The sequence below is a fragment of the Schistocerca piceifrons genome, unplaced genomic scaffold (assembly GCF_021461385.2).
Source record: "Schistocerca piceifrons isolate TAMUIC-IGC-003096 unplaced genomic scaffold, iqSchPice1.1 HiC_scaffold_686, whole genome shotgun sequence".
NCBI classification, from domain to species: Eukaryota; Metazoa; Arthropoda; class Insecta; order Orthoptera; family Acrididae; genus Schistocerca; species Schistocerca piceifrons.
The window spans coordinates 33320-44381 of record NW_025728933.1 but is presented as its reverse complement, the minus strand read 5'-3'; the positions used below and the strand labels follow the sequence as shown (position 1 = coordinate 44381).

The 11062-nt window shown below is 51.7% G+C and overlaps 23 non-coding genes across 23 annotated transcripts; 19 read left to right on the top strand and 4 right to left on the bottom strand.

Annotated features, from left to right (window-relative positions):
* The first annotated feature begins 9 nt into the window (after nucleotides 1–9).
* Nucleotides 10–80, top strand: Trnag-gcc. The gene has a single exon. It is a non-coding gene; the product is annotated as a tRNA-Gly (tRNA).
* A 296-nt stretch (nucleotides 81–376) lies between these two features.
* On the top strand, nucleotides 377–449 carry Trnam-cau. The gene has a single exon. It is a non-coding gene; the product is annotated as a tRNA-Met (tRNA).
* Nucleotides 450–905: 456 nt separating this feature from the next.
* Trnae-uuc lies at nucleotides 906–977 on the top strand. Its single transcript has one exon. It is a non-coding gene; the product is annotated as a tRNA-Glu (tRNA).
* Nucleotides 978–1233: 256 nt separating this feature from the next.
* Trnav-aac lies at nucleotides 1234–1308 on the top strand. The gene has a single exon. It is a non-coding gene; the product is annotated as a tRNA-Val (tRNA).
* Nucleotides 1309–2061: 753 nt separating this feature from the next.
* Trnag-ucc lies at nucleotides 2062–2133 on the bottom strand. Its single transcript has one exon. It is a non-coding gene; the product is annotated as a tRNA-Gly (tRNA).
* A 336-nt stretch (nucleotides 2134–2469) lies between these two features.
* Trnag-gcc lies at nucleotides 2470–2540 on the top strand. Its single transcript has one exon. It is a non-coding gene; the product is annotated as a tRNA-Gly (tRNA).
* A 296-nt stretch (nucleotides 2541–2836) lies between these two features.
* Nucleotides 2837–2909, top strand: Trnam-cau. The gene has a single exon. It is a non-coding gene; the product is annotated as a tRNA-Met (tRNA).
* Nucleotides 2910–3365: 456 nt separating this feature from the next.
* Nucleotides 3366–3436, top strand: Trnae-uuc. The gene has a single exon. It is a non-coding gene; the product is annotated as a tRNA-Glu (tRNA).
* Nucleotides 3437–3693: 257 nt separating this feature from the next.
* On the top strand, nucleotides 3694–3766 carry Trnav-aac. Its single transcript has one exon. It is a non-coding gene; the product is annotated as a tRNA-Val (tRNA).
* Nucleotides 3767–4518: 752 nt separating this feature from the next.
* Nucleotides 4519–4589, bottom strand: Trnag-ucc. Its single transcript has one exon. It is a non-coding gene; the product is annotated as a tRNA-Gly (tRNA).
* Nucleotides 4590–4925: 336 nt separating this feature from the next.
* Trnag-gcc lies at nucleotides 4926–4996 on the top strand. Its single transcript has one exon. It is a non-coding gene; the product is annotated as a tRNA-Gly (tRNA).
* A 296-nt stretch (nucleotides 4997–5292) lies between these two features.
* Trnam-cau lies at nucleotides 5293–5365 on the top strand. The gene has a single exon. It is a non-coding gene; the product is annotated as a tRNA-Met (tRNA).
* A 456-nt stretch (nucleotides 5366–5821) lies between these two features.
* Nucleotides 5822–5893, top strand: Trnae-uuc. Its single transcript has one exon. It is a non-coding gene; the product is annotated as a tRNA-Glu (tRNA).
* A 256-nt stretch (nucleotides 5894–6149) lies between these two features.
* On the top strand, nucleotides 6150–6222 carry Trnav-aac. The gene has a single exon. It is a non-coding gene; the product is annotated as a tRNA-Val (tRNA).
* A 754-nt stretch (nucleotides 6223–6976) lies between these two features.
* Nucleotides 6977–7048, bottom strand: Trnag-ucc. The gene has a single exon. It is a non-coding gene; the product is annotated as a tRNA-Gly (tRNA).
* Nucleotides 7049–7384: 336 nt separating this feature from the next.
* Trnag-gcc lies at nucleotides 7385–7455 on the top strand. The gene has a single exon. It is a non-coding gene; the product is annotated as a tRNA-Gly (tRNA).
* A 296-nt stretch (nucleotides 7456–7751) lies between these two features.
* Nucleotides 7752–7824, top strand: Trnam-cau. Its single transcript has one exon. It is a non-coding gene; the product is annotated as a tRNA-Met (tRNA).
* Nucleotides 7825–8280: 456 nt separating this feature from the next.
* On the top strand, nucleotides 8281–8352 carry Trnae-uuc. The gene has a single exon. It is a non-coding gene; the product is annotated as a tRNA-Glu (tRNA).
* A 256-nt stretch (nucleotides 8353–8608) lies between these two features.
* On the top strand, nucleotides 8609–8681 carry Trnav-aac. Its single transcript has one exon. It is a non-coding gene; the product is annotated as a tRNA-Val (tRNA).
* Nucleotides 8682–9435: 754 nt separating this feature from the next.
* Nucleotides 9436–9507, bottom strand: Trnag-ucc. Its single transcript has one exon. It is a non-coding gene; the product is annotated as a tRNA-Gly (tRNA).
* Nucleotides 9508–9843: 336 nt separating this feature from the next.
* Trnag-gcc lies at nucleotides 9844–9914 on the top strand. Its single transcript has one exon. It is a non-coding gene; the product is annotated as a tRNA-Gly (tRNA).
* Nucleotides 9915–10210: 296 nt separating this feature from the next.
* On the top strand, nucleotides 10211–10283 carry Trnam-cau. Its single transcript has one exon. It is a non-coding gene; the product is annotated as a tRNA-Met (tRNA).
* A 456-nt stretch (nucleotides 10284–10739) lies between these two features.
* Trnae-uuc lies at nucleotides 10740–10811 on the top strand. The gene has a single exon. It is a non-coding gene; the product is annotated as a tRNA-Glu (tRNA).
* Nucleotides 10812–11062: the final 251 nt, after the last annotated feature.

Sequence of the window (11062 nt, the reverse complement as noted above, 5' to 3'; positions counted from 1 at the left end):
ACTAGCTGAGCATCGGTGGTTCAGTGGTAGAATGCTCGCCTGCCACGCGGGCGGCCCGGGTTCGATTCCCGGCCGATGCATCATTTTGTTTTTTCTCCGATAGTGGTGCTGCGTGTCTTTCGCACTCGAACTGCGTGAGCCATGAGAATGAACCGCGGGATATCCGTGTGGGAATAACCGAACATGCAGCGCGCACGACTGCTCGTTTGGACTGTTGTGCGCTATTGTACATACTGGCGTCGGCCTAGCATCGCAAGTTGCCTGTCGCGCCGGGAATGCACGTGTAGCAACAGAAAAAAAATGAGCCACGAAGTGCAGACTCTCTACCACCGGTATTTGGTACTTACCGAGATTCCAGAAGGCGTGGCGATCGCCTGCCTCGGTAGCGCAGTAGGCAGCGCGTAAGTCTCATAATCTTAAGGTCGTGAGTTCGATCCTCACCCGGGGCATTTAATTTACTTTCGTCCACAGCTAAATCGACGGCTCTGGGGTTTGCGAAGGAGCGGAACACTTTGTACTTTGTTATCCTCAAGGCTTCAACGACTCAGCGTGATAATGTTTACTTCCCGTTATTACTACTTGCAGTTCTTATGTAAAATTTTCAAGGAAAAAAGTACTAGTAATAAAACTGAATTTCGTACGATATAACGTGTAAAGTCCCACAATGTATGACCTGCTGTATGATGACAGGCAGCAGGTATTTACTTGCGAAATAAGTAAATAAATATTACTACTTACAGCTTTGCTTTTCCTCCTACCCCTGTAACAACGAGGCATAAAGCAATGGATTGTGACTTTTGCCATGCGCGCCTCGCCATGGGCGCGCGAAAAGATGCTCGCAAACAGGGAACGTGCGACACGGAAAGCGAGTGGACCGGGTGTAAACCCCGAAGAAAATGTGCGCGTCCGGTGTGGTCTAGTGGCTAGGATACCTGGCTTTCACCCAGGAGGCCCGGGTTCGATTCCCGGTACCGGAACGGAATTTTTCGGCAAAAGTCACGACAAGTTTTGACCCTGCGAAAGGCTGTTTCACGTCCTCCTCGCATTATAGCTACTGGTTCATAAACGTCAGCTGAAAACAGTCGAGAGAAACGGGCACGCAATGAAATTACTACGAGCAGCGGAATAAAGGGAGAAGAGACGCTGGTCCACTGTTGGACTGCTACCATAGAAATGTTACATGGCAATACGCAGAGCAATTACCGCGAAGCGATGAAAGACTGTCTGCACCGAGGCCCGTTAGCTCAGTCGGTTAGAGCGTCGTGCTAACAACGGGAAGGTCGTGGGTTCGATCCCCCCCACGGGCCACTACGATTTCACTCTTCCAAAAAGGCAACGCCGATTTCGGCGGGGAAGTATGGTAACAAAGAAATCGTCACATTGTGTGGGAGCTGATAGGGGACCAGAACGCGGCTTGTCGGGACGCGCTAAAACACTTCACTGGTCACAGCACGGTGAACACACAGTTTCTCGTCCGATCACCGCTACTGCGCGAAGCTGGGCGTTGTCAGTGCTTGGGCGGGTGACCGCCTGCGAACACTGGGCACTGCCGACAGTTTCAGTTCGTATTTCTCTTTCCTCTTCGGTTTCGGAGCTGCAGCGCTATTCGGTCAAGGGCACTGGCGCCACGTTATGCCTTTCGGTATGCCAAGTCGCGCCGTGCGGCCACAGTGAAATGAAGGAGCGTGTTGTAAAATTTTCAACAAAGAAAAAAAAAAAAAAAAAAAAGGAATGTACCAGTAATAAAACTGAATTTGTCTGACAGAACATGTGACATCAGACAATACATGATAACAGGCAGCAGGTATTTACTTGAGGCATAAGTAATGTGGTGGCCGCCTCGCCATACCTCTCTCAGTCGTTTCGCGTGCTTGTCCTCTTGATATAGGCCGATTGGAGAGCGTCAGCTCTCGCGTCAGCTGAGCAAAGTCGAGACAAGTCGAGACTCAAGGGGAATCGACGCACACACTATAGGGTGGCCTGCAGCGAGTAAGAGGGCGAAAGAAAGATTAATTTAAAGACGCGTGGCAAAAGTACTCATACGCAAAAGTAAAAGCCGGCTGCGGTGGCCGGGAATCGAACCCGGATCAACTGCTTGGAAGGCAACTATGCTGACCATTACACCACCACCGCACGGTTTCCGTCCGCGCACGCCGCGCTGTGTCTGCTTCCCGCCTGTCGGCGGCGGCTCAAGGTGGTCGTAGCTGTAGGCGCATTACGGGGTAGGCGAGCGCATCCAGACAGCGTCTCTACGCACATTTCGCGTCCTTTGGCAAGAGTCGTCGCGCACGTGCGCCGCAAGAGTACTTAGGCGATCGCGTTCGGGCGTCATTTTTAAGCAGTGCAGTGCAGTTCAGGATTCAGCGTGTGTAGCATTCTCTCGAGAGGATGCGACGGCGCTGGACGGCAGTCCCACTTTCCCCTCAGACGTCTGCCGCGGAAAGCACCAGGAAGCTGTGAACTAGCTGAGCATCGGTGGTTCAGTGGTAGAATGCTCGCCTGCCACGCGGGCGGCCCGGGTTCGATTCCCGGCCGATGCATCATTTTGTTTTTTCTCCGATAGTGGTGCTGCGTGTCTTTCGCACTCGAACTGCGTGAGCCATGAGAATGAACCGCGGGATATCCGTGTGGGAATAACCGAACATGCAGCGCGCACGACTGCTCGTTTGGACTGTTGTGCGCTATTGTACATACTGGCGTCGGCCTAGCATCGCAAGTTGCCTGTCGCGCCGGGAATGCACGTGTAGCAACAGAAAAAAAATGAGCCACGAAGTGCAGACTCTCTACCACCGGTATTTGGTACTTACCGAGATTCCAGAAGGCGTGGCGATCGCCTGCCTCGGTAGCGCAGTAGGCAGCGCGTAAGTCTCATAATCTTAAGGTCGTGAGTTCGATCCTCACCCGGGGCATTTAATTTACTTTCGTCCACAGCTAAATCGACGGCTCTGGGGTTTGCGAAGGAGCGGAACACTTTGTACTTTGTTATCCTCAAGGCTTCAACGACTCAGCGTGATAATGTTTACTTCCCGTTATTACTACTTGCAGTTCTTATGTAAAATTTTCAAGGAAAAAAGTACTAGTAATAAAACTGAATTTCGTACGATATAACGTGTAAAGTCCCACAATGTATGACCTGCTGTATGATGACAGGCAGCAGGTATTTACTTGCGAAATAAGTAAATAAATATTACTACTTACAGCTTTGCTTTTCCTCCTACCCCTGTAACAACGAGGCATAAAGCAATGGATTGTGACTTTTGCCATGCGCGCCTCGCCATGGGCGCGCGAAAAGATGCTCGCAAACAGGGAACGTGCGACACGGAAAGCGAGTGGACCGGGTGTAAACCCCGAAGAAAATGTGCGCGTCCGGTGTGGTCTAGTGGCTAGGATACCTGGCTTTCACCCAGGAGGCCCGGGTTCGATTCCGGTACCGGAACGGAATTTTTCGGCAAAAGTCACGACAAGTTTTGACCCTGCGAAAGGCTGTTTTCACGTCCTCCTCGCATTATAGCTACTGGTTCATAAACGTCAGCTGAAAACAGTCGAGAGAAACGGGCACGCAATGAAATTACTACGAGCAGCGGAATAAAGGGAGAAGAGACGCTGGTCCACTGTTGGACTGCTACCATAGAAATGTTACATGGCAATACGCAGAGCAATTACCGCGAAGCGATGAAAGACTGTCTGCACCGAGGCCCGTTAGCTCAGTCGGTTAGAGCGTCGTGCTAACAACGGGAAGGTCGTGGGTTCGATCCCCCACGGGCCACTACGATTTCACTCTTTCAAAAAGGCAACGCCGATTTCGGCGGGGAAGTATGGTAACAAAGAAATCGTCACATTGTGTGGGAGCTGATAGGGGACCAGAACGCGGCTTGTCGGGACGCGCTAAAACACTTCACTGGTCACAGCACGGTGAACACACAGTTTCTCGTCCGATCACCGCTACTGCGCGAAGCTGGGCGTTGTCAGTGCTTGGGCGGGTGACCGCCTGCGAACACTGGGCACTGCCGACAGTTTCAGTTCGTATTTCTCTTTCCTCTTCGGTTTCGGAGCTGCAGCGCTATTCGGTCAAGGGCACTGGCGCCACGTTATGCCTTTCGGTATGCCAAGTCGCGCCGTGCGGCCACAGTGAAATGAAGGAGCGTGTTGTAAAATTTTCAACAAAGAAAAAAAAAAAAAAAAAAAGGAATGTACCAGTAATAAAACTGAATTTGTCTGACAGAACATGTGACATCAGACAATACATGATAACAGGCAGCAGGTATTTACTTGAGGCATAAGTAATGTGGTGGCCGCCTCGCCATACCTCTCTCAGTCGTTTCGCGTGCTTGTCCTCTTGATATAGGCCGATTGGAGAGCGTCAGCTCTCGCGTCAGCTGAGCAAAGTCGAGACAAGTCGAGACTCAAGGGGAATCGACGCACACACTATAGGGTGGCCTGCAGCGAGTAAGAGGGCGAAAGAAAGATTAATTTAAAGACGCGTGGCAAAAGTACTCATACGCAAAAGTAAAAGCCGGCTGCGGTGGCCGGAATCGAACCCGGATCAACTGCTTGGAAGGCAACTATGCTGACCATTACACCACCACCGCACGGTTTCCGTCCGCGCACGCCGCGCTGTGTCTGCTTCCCGCCTGTCGGCGGCGGCTCAAGGTGGTCGTAGCTGTAGGCGCATTACGGGGTAGGCGAGCGCATCCAGACAGCGTCTCTACGCACATTTCGCGTCCTTTGGCAAGAGTCGTCGCGCACGTGCGCCGCAAGAGTACTTAGGCGATCGCGTTCGGGCGTCATTTTTAAGCAGTGCAGTGCAGTTCAGGATTCAGCGTGTGTAGCATTCTCTCGAGAGGATGCGACGGCGCTGGACGGCAGTCCCACTTTCCCCTCAGACGTCTGCCGCGGAAAGCACCAGGAAGCTGTGAACTAGCTGAGCATCGGTGGTTCAGTGGTAGAATGCTCGCCTGCCACGCGGGCGGCCCGGGTTCGATTCCCGGCCGATGCATCATTTTGTTTTTTCTCCGATAGTGGTGCTGCGTGTCTTTCGCACTCGAACTGCGTGAGCCATGAGAATGAACCGCGGGATATCCGTGTGGGAATAACCGAACATGCAGCGCGCACGACTGCTCGTTTGGACTGTTGTGCGCTATTGTACATACTGGCGTCGGCCTAGCATCGCAAGTTGCCTGTCGCGCCGGGAATGCACGTGTAGCAACAGAAAAAAAATGAGCCACGAAGTGCAGACTCTCTACCACCGGTATTTGGTACTTACCGAGATTCCAGAAGGCGTGGCGATCGCCTGCCTCGGTAGCGCAGTAGGCAGCGCGTAAGTCTCATAATCTTAAGGTCGTGAGTTCGATCCTCACCCGGGGCATTTAATTTACTTTCGTCCACAGCTAAATCGACGGCTCTGGGGTTTGCGAAGGAGCGGAACACTTTGTACTTTGTTATCCTCAAGGCTTCAACGACTCAGCGTGATAATGTTTACTTCCCGTTATTACTACTTGCAGTTCTTATGTAAAATTTTCAAGGAAAAAAGTACTAGTAATAAAACTGAATTTCGTACGATATAACGTGTAAAGTCCCACAATGTATGACCTGCTGTATGATGACAGGCAGCAGGTATTTACTTGCGAAATAAGTAAATAAATATTACTACTTACAGCTTTGCTTTTCCTCCTACCCCTGTAACAACGAGGCATAAAGCAATGGATTGTGACTTTTGCCATGCGCGCCTCGCCATGGGCGCGCGAAAAGATGCTCGCAAACAGGGAACGTGCGACACGGAAAGCGAGTGGACCGGGTGTAAACCCCGAAGAAAATGTGCGCGTCCGGTGTGGTCTAGTGGCTAGGATACCTGGCTTTCACCCAGGAGGCCCGGGTTCGATTCCCGGTACCGGAACGGAATTTTTCGGCAAAAGTCACGACAAGTTTTGACCCTGCGAAAGGCTGTTTCACGTCCTCCTCGCATTATAGCTACTGGTTCATAAACGTCAGCTGAAAACAGTCGAGAGAAACGGGCACGCAATGAAATTACTACGAGCAGCGGAATAAAGGGAGAAGAGACGCTGGTCCACTGTTGGACTGCTACCATAGAAATGTTACATGGCAATACGCAGAGCAATTACCGCGAAGCGATGAAAGACTGTCTGCACCGAGGCCCGTTAGCTCAGTCGGTTAGAGCGTCGTGCTAACAACGGGAAGGTCGTGGGTTCGATCCCCCACGGGCCACTACGATTTCACTCTTTCAAAAAGGCAACGCCGATTTCGGCGGGGAAGTATGGTAACAAAGAAATCGTCACATTGTGTGGGAGCTGATAGGGGACCAGAACGCGGCTTGTCGGGACGCGCTAAAACACTTCACTGGTCACAGCACGGTGAACACACAGTTTCTCGTCCGATCACCGCTACTGCGCGAAGCTGGGCGTTGTCAGTGCTTGGGCGGGTGACCGCCTGCGAACACTGGGCACTGCCGACAGTTTCAGTTCGTATTTCTCTTTCCTCTTCGGTTTCGGAGCTGCAGCGCTATTCGGTCAAGGGCACTGGCGCCACGTTATGCCTTTCGGTATGCCAAGTCGCGCCGTGCGGCCACAGTGAAATGAAGGAGCGTGTTGTAAAATTTTCAACAAAGAAAAAAAAAAAAAAAAAAAAAGGAATGTACCAGTAATAAAACTGAATTTGTCTGACAGAACATGTGACATCAGACAATACATGATAACAGGCAGCAGGTATTTACTTGAGGCATAAGTAATGTGGTGGCCGCCTCGCCATACCTCTCTCAGTCGTTTCGCGTGCTTGTCCTCTTGATATAGGCCGATTGGAGAGCGTCAGCTCTCGCGTCAGCTGAGCAAAGTCGAGACAAGTCGAGACTCAAGGGGAATCGACGCACACACTATAGGGTGGCCTGCAGCGAGTAAGAGGGCGAAAGAAAGATTAATTTAAAGACGCGTGGCAAAAGTACTCATACGCAAAAGTAAAAGCCGGCTGCGGTGGCCGGGAATCGAACCCGGATCAACTGCTTGGAAGGCAACTATGCTGACCATTACACCACCACCGCACGGTTTCCGTCCGCGCACGCCGCGCTGTGTCTGCTTCCCGCCTGTCGGCGGCGGCTCAAGGTGGTCGTAGCTGTAGGCGCATTACGGGGTAGGCGAGCGCATCCAGACAGCGTCTCTACGCACATTTCGCGTCCTTTGGCAAGAGTCGTCGCGCACGTGCGCCGCAAGAGTACTTAGGCGATCGCGTTCGGGCGTCATTTTTAAGCAGTGCAGTGCAGTTCAGGATTCAGCGTGTGTAGCATTCTCTCGAGAGGATGCGACGGCGCTGGACGGCAGTCCCACTTTCCCCTCAGACGTCTGCCGCGGAAAGCACCAGGAAGCTGTGAACTAGCTGAGCATCGGTGGTTCAGTGGTAGAATGCTCGCCTGCCACGCGGGCGGCCCGGGTTCGATTCCCGGCCGATGCATCATTTTGTTTTTTCTCCGATAGTGGTGCTGCGTGTCTTTCGCACTCGAACTGCGTGAGCCATGAGAATGAACCGCGGGATATCCGTGTGGGAATAACCGAACATGCAGCGCGCACGACTGCTCGTTTGGACTGTTGTGCGCTATTGTACATACTGGCGTCGGCCTAGCATCGCAAGTTGCCTGTCGCGCCGGGAATGCACGTGTAGCAACAGAAAAAAAATGAGCCACGAAGTGCAGACTCTCTACCACCGGTATTTGGTACTTACCGAGATTCCAGAAGGCGTGGCGATCGCCTGCCTCGGTAGCGCAGTAGGCAGCGCGTAAGTCTCATAATCTTAAGGTCGTGAGTTCGATCCTCACCCGGGGCATTTAATTTACTTTCGTCCACAGCTAAATCGACGGCTCTGGGGTTTGCGAAGGAGCGGAACACTTTGTACTTTGTTATCCTCAAGGCTTCAACGACTCAGCGTGATAATGTTTACTTCCCGTTATTACTACTTGCAGTTCTTATGTAAAATTTTCAAGGAAAAAAGTACTAGTAATAAAACTGAATTTCGTACGATATAACGTGTAAAGTCCCACAATGTATGACCTGCTGTATGATGACAGGCAGCAGGTATTTACTTGCGAAATAAGTAAATAAATATTACTACTTACAGCTTTGCTTTTCCTCCTACCCCTGTAACAACGAGGCATAAAGCAATGGATTGTGACTTTTGCCATGCGCGCCTCGCCATGGGCGCGCGAAAAGATGCTCGCAAACAGGGAACGTGCGACACGGAAAGCGAGTGGACCGGGTGTAAACCCCGAAGAAAATGTGCGCGTCCGGTGTGGTCTAGTGGCTAGGATACCTGGCTTTCACCCAGGAGGCCCGGGTTCGATTCCCGGTACCGGAACGGAATTTTTCGGCAAAAGTCACGACAAGTTTTGACCCTGCGAAAGGCTGTTTCACGTCCTCCTCGCATTATAGCTACTGGTTCATAAACGTCAGCTGAAAACAGTCGAGAGAAACGGGCACGCAATGAAATTACTACGAGCAGCGGAATAAAGGGAGAAGAGACGCTGGTCCACTGTTGGACTGCTACCATAGAAATGTTACATGGCAATACGCAGAGCAATTACCGCGAAGCGATGAAAGACTGTCTGCACCGAGGCCCGTTAGCTCAGTCGGTTAGAGCGTCGTGCTAACAACGGGAAGGTCGTGGGTTCGATCCCCCACGGGCCACTACGATTTCACTCTTTCAAAAAGGCAACGCCGATTTCGGCGGGGAAGTATGGTAACAAAGAAATCGTCACATTGTGTGGGAGCTGATAGGGGACCAGAACGCGGCTTGTCGGGACGCGCTAAAACACTTCACTGGTCACAGCACGGTGAACACACAGTTTCTCGTCCGATCACCGCTACTGCGCGAAGCTGGGCGTTGTCAGTGCTTGGGCGGGTGACCGCCTGCGAACACTGGGCACTGCCGACAGTTTCAGTTCGTATTTCTCTTTCCTCTTCGGTTTCGGAGCTGCAGCGCTATTCGGTCAAGGGCACTGGCGCCACGTTATGCCTTTCGGTATGCCAAGTCGCGCCGTGCGGCCACAGTGAAATGAAGGAGCGTGTTGTAAAATTTTCAACAAAGAAAAAAAAAAAAAAAAAAAAAGGAATGTACCAGTAATAAAACTGAATTTGTCTGACAGAACATGTGACATCAGACAATACATGATAACAGGCAGCAGGTATTTACTTGAGGCATAAGTAATGTGGTGGCCGCCTCGCCATACCTCTCTCAGTCGTTTCGCGTGCTTGTCCTCTTGATATAGGCCGATTGGAGAGCGTCAGCTCTCGCGTCAGCTGAGCAAAGTCGAGACAAGTCGAGACTCAAGGGGAATCGACGCACACACTATAGGGTGGCCTGCAGCGAGTAAGAGGGCGAAAGAAAGATTAATTTAAAGACGCGTGGCAAAAGTACTCATACGCAAAAGTAAAAGCCGGCTGCGGTGGCCGGGAATCGAACCCGGATCAACTGCTTGGAAGGCAACTATGCTGACCATTACACCACCACCGCACGGTTTCCGTCCGCGCACGCCGCGCTGTGTCTGCTTCCCGCCTGTCGGCGGCGGCTCAAGGTGGTCGTAGCTGTAGGCGCATTACGGGGTAGGCGAGCGCATCCAGACAGCGTCTCTACGCACATTTCGCGTCCTTTGGCAAGAGTCGTCGCGCACGTGCGCCGCAAGAGTACTTAGGCGATCGCGTTCGGGCGTCATTTTTAAGCAGTGCAGTGCAGTTCAGGATTCAGCGTGTGTAGCATTCTCTCGAGAGGATGCGACGGCGCTGGACGGCAGTCCCACTTTCCCCTCAGACGTCTGCCGCGGAAAGCACCAGGAAGCTGTGAACTAGCTGAGCATCGGTGGTTCAGTGGTAGAATGCTCGCCTGCCACGCGGGCGGCCCGGGTTCGATTCCCGGCCGATGCATCATTTTGTTTTTTCTCCGATAGTGGTGCTGCGTGTCTTTCGCACTCGAACTGCGTGAGCCATGAGAATGAACCGCGGGATATCCGTGTGGGAATAACCGAACATGCAGCGCGCACGACTGCTCGTTTGGACTGTTGTGCGCTATTGTACATACTGGCGTCGGCCTAGCATCGCAAGTTGCCTGTCGCGCCGGGAATGCACGTGTAGCAACAGAAAAAAAATGAGCCACGAAGTGCAGACTCTCTACCACCGGTATTTGGTACTTACCGAGATTCCAGAAGGCGTGGCGATCGCCTGCCTCGGTAGCGCAGTAGGCAGCGCGTAAGTCTCATAATCTTAAGGTCGTGAGTTCGATCCTCACCCGGGGCATTTAATTTACTTTCGTCCACAGCTAAATCGACGGCTCTGGGGTTTGCGAAGGAGCGGAACACTTTGTACTTTGTTATCCTCAAGGCTTCAACGACTCAGCGTGATAATGTTTACTTCCCGTTATTACTACTTGCAGTTCTTATGTAAAATTTTCAAGGAAAAAAGTACTAGTAATAAAACTGAATTTCGTACGATATAACGTGTAAAGTCCCACAATGTATGACCTGCTGTATGATGACAGGCAGCAGGTATTTACTTGCGAAATAAGTAAATAAATATTACTACTTACAGCTTTGCTTTTCCTCCTACCCCTGTAACAACGAGGCATAAAGCAATGGATTGTGACTTTTGCCATGCGCGCCTCGCCATGGGCGCGCGAAAAGATGCTCGCAAACAGGGAACGTGCGACACGGAAAGCGAGTGGACCGGGTGTAAACCCCGAAGAAAATGTGCGCGTCCGGTGTGGTCTAGTGGCTAGGATACCTGGCTTTCACCCAGGAGGCCCGGGTTCGATTCCCGGTACCGGAACGGAATTTTTCGGCAAAAGTCACGACAAGTTTTGACCCTGCGAAAGGCTGTTTCACGTCCTCCTCGCATTATAGCTACTGGTTCATAAACGTCAGCTGAAAACAGTCGAGAGAAACGGGCACGCAATGAAATTACTACGAGCAGCGGAATAAAGGGAGAAGAGACGCTGGTCCACTGTTGGACTGCTACCATAGAAATGTTACATGGCAATACGCAGAGCAATTACCGCGAAGCGATGAAAGACTGTCTGC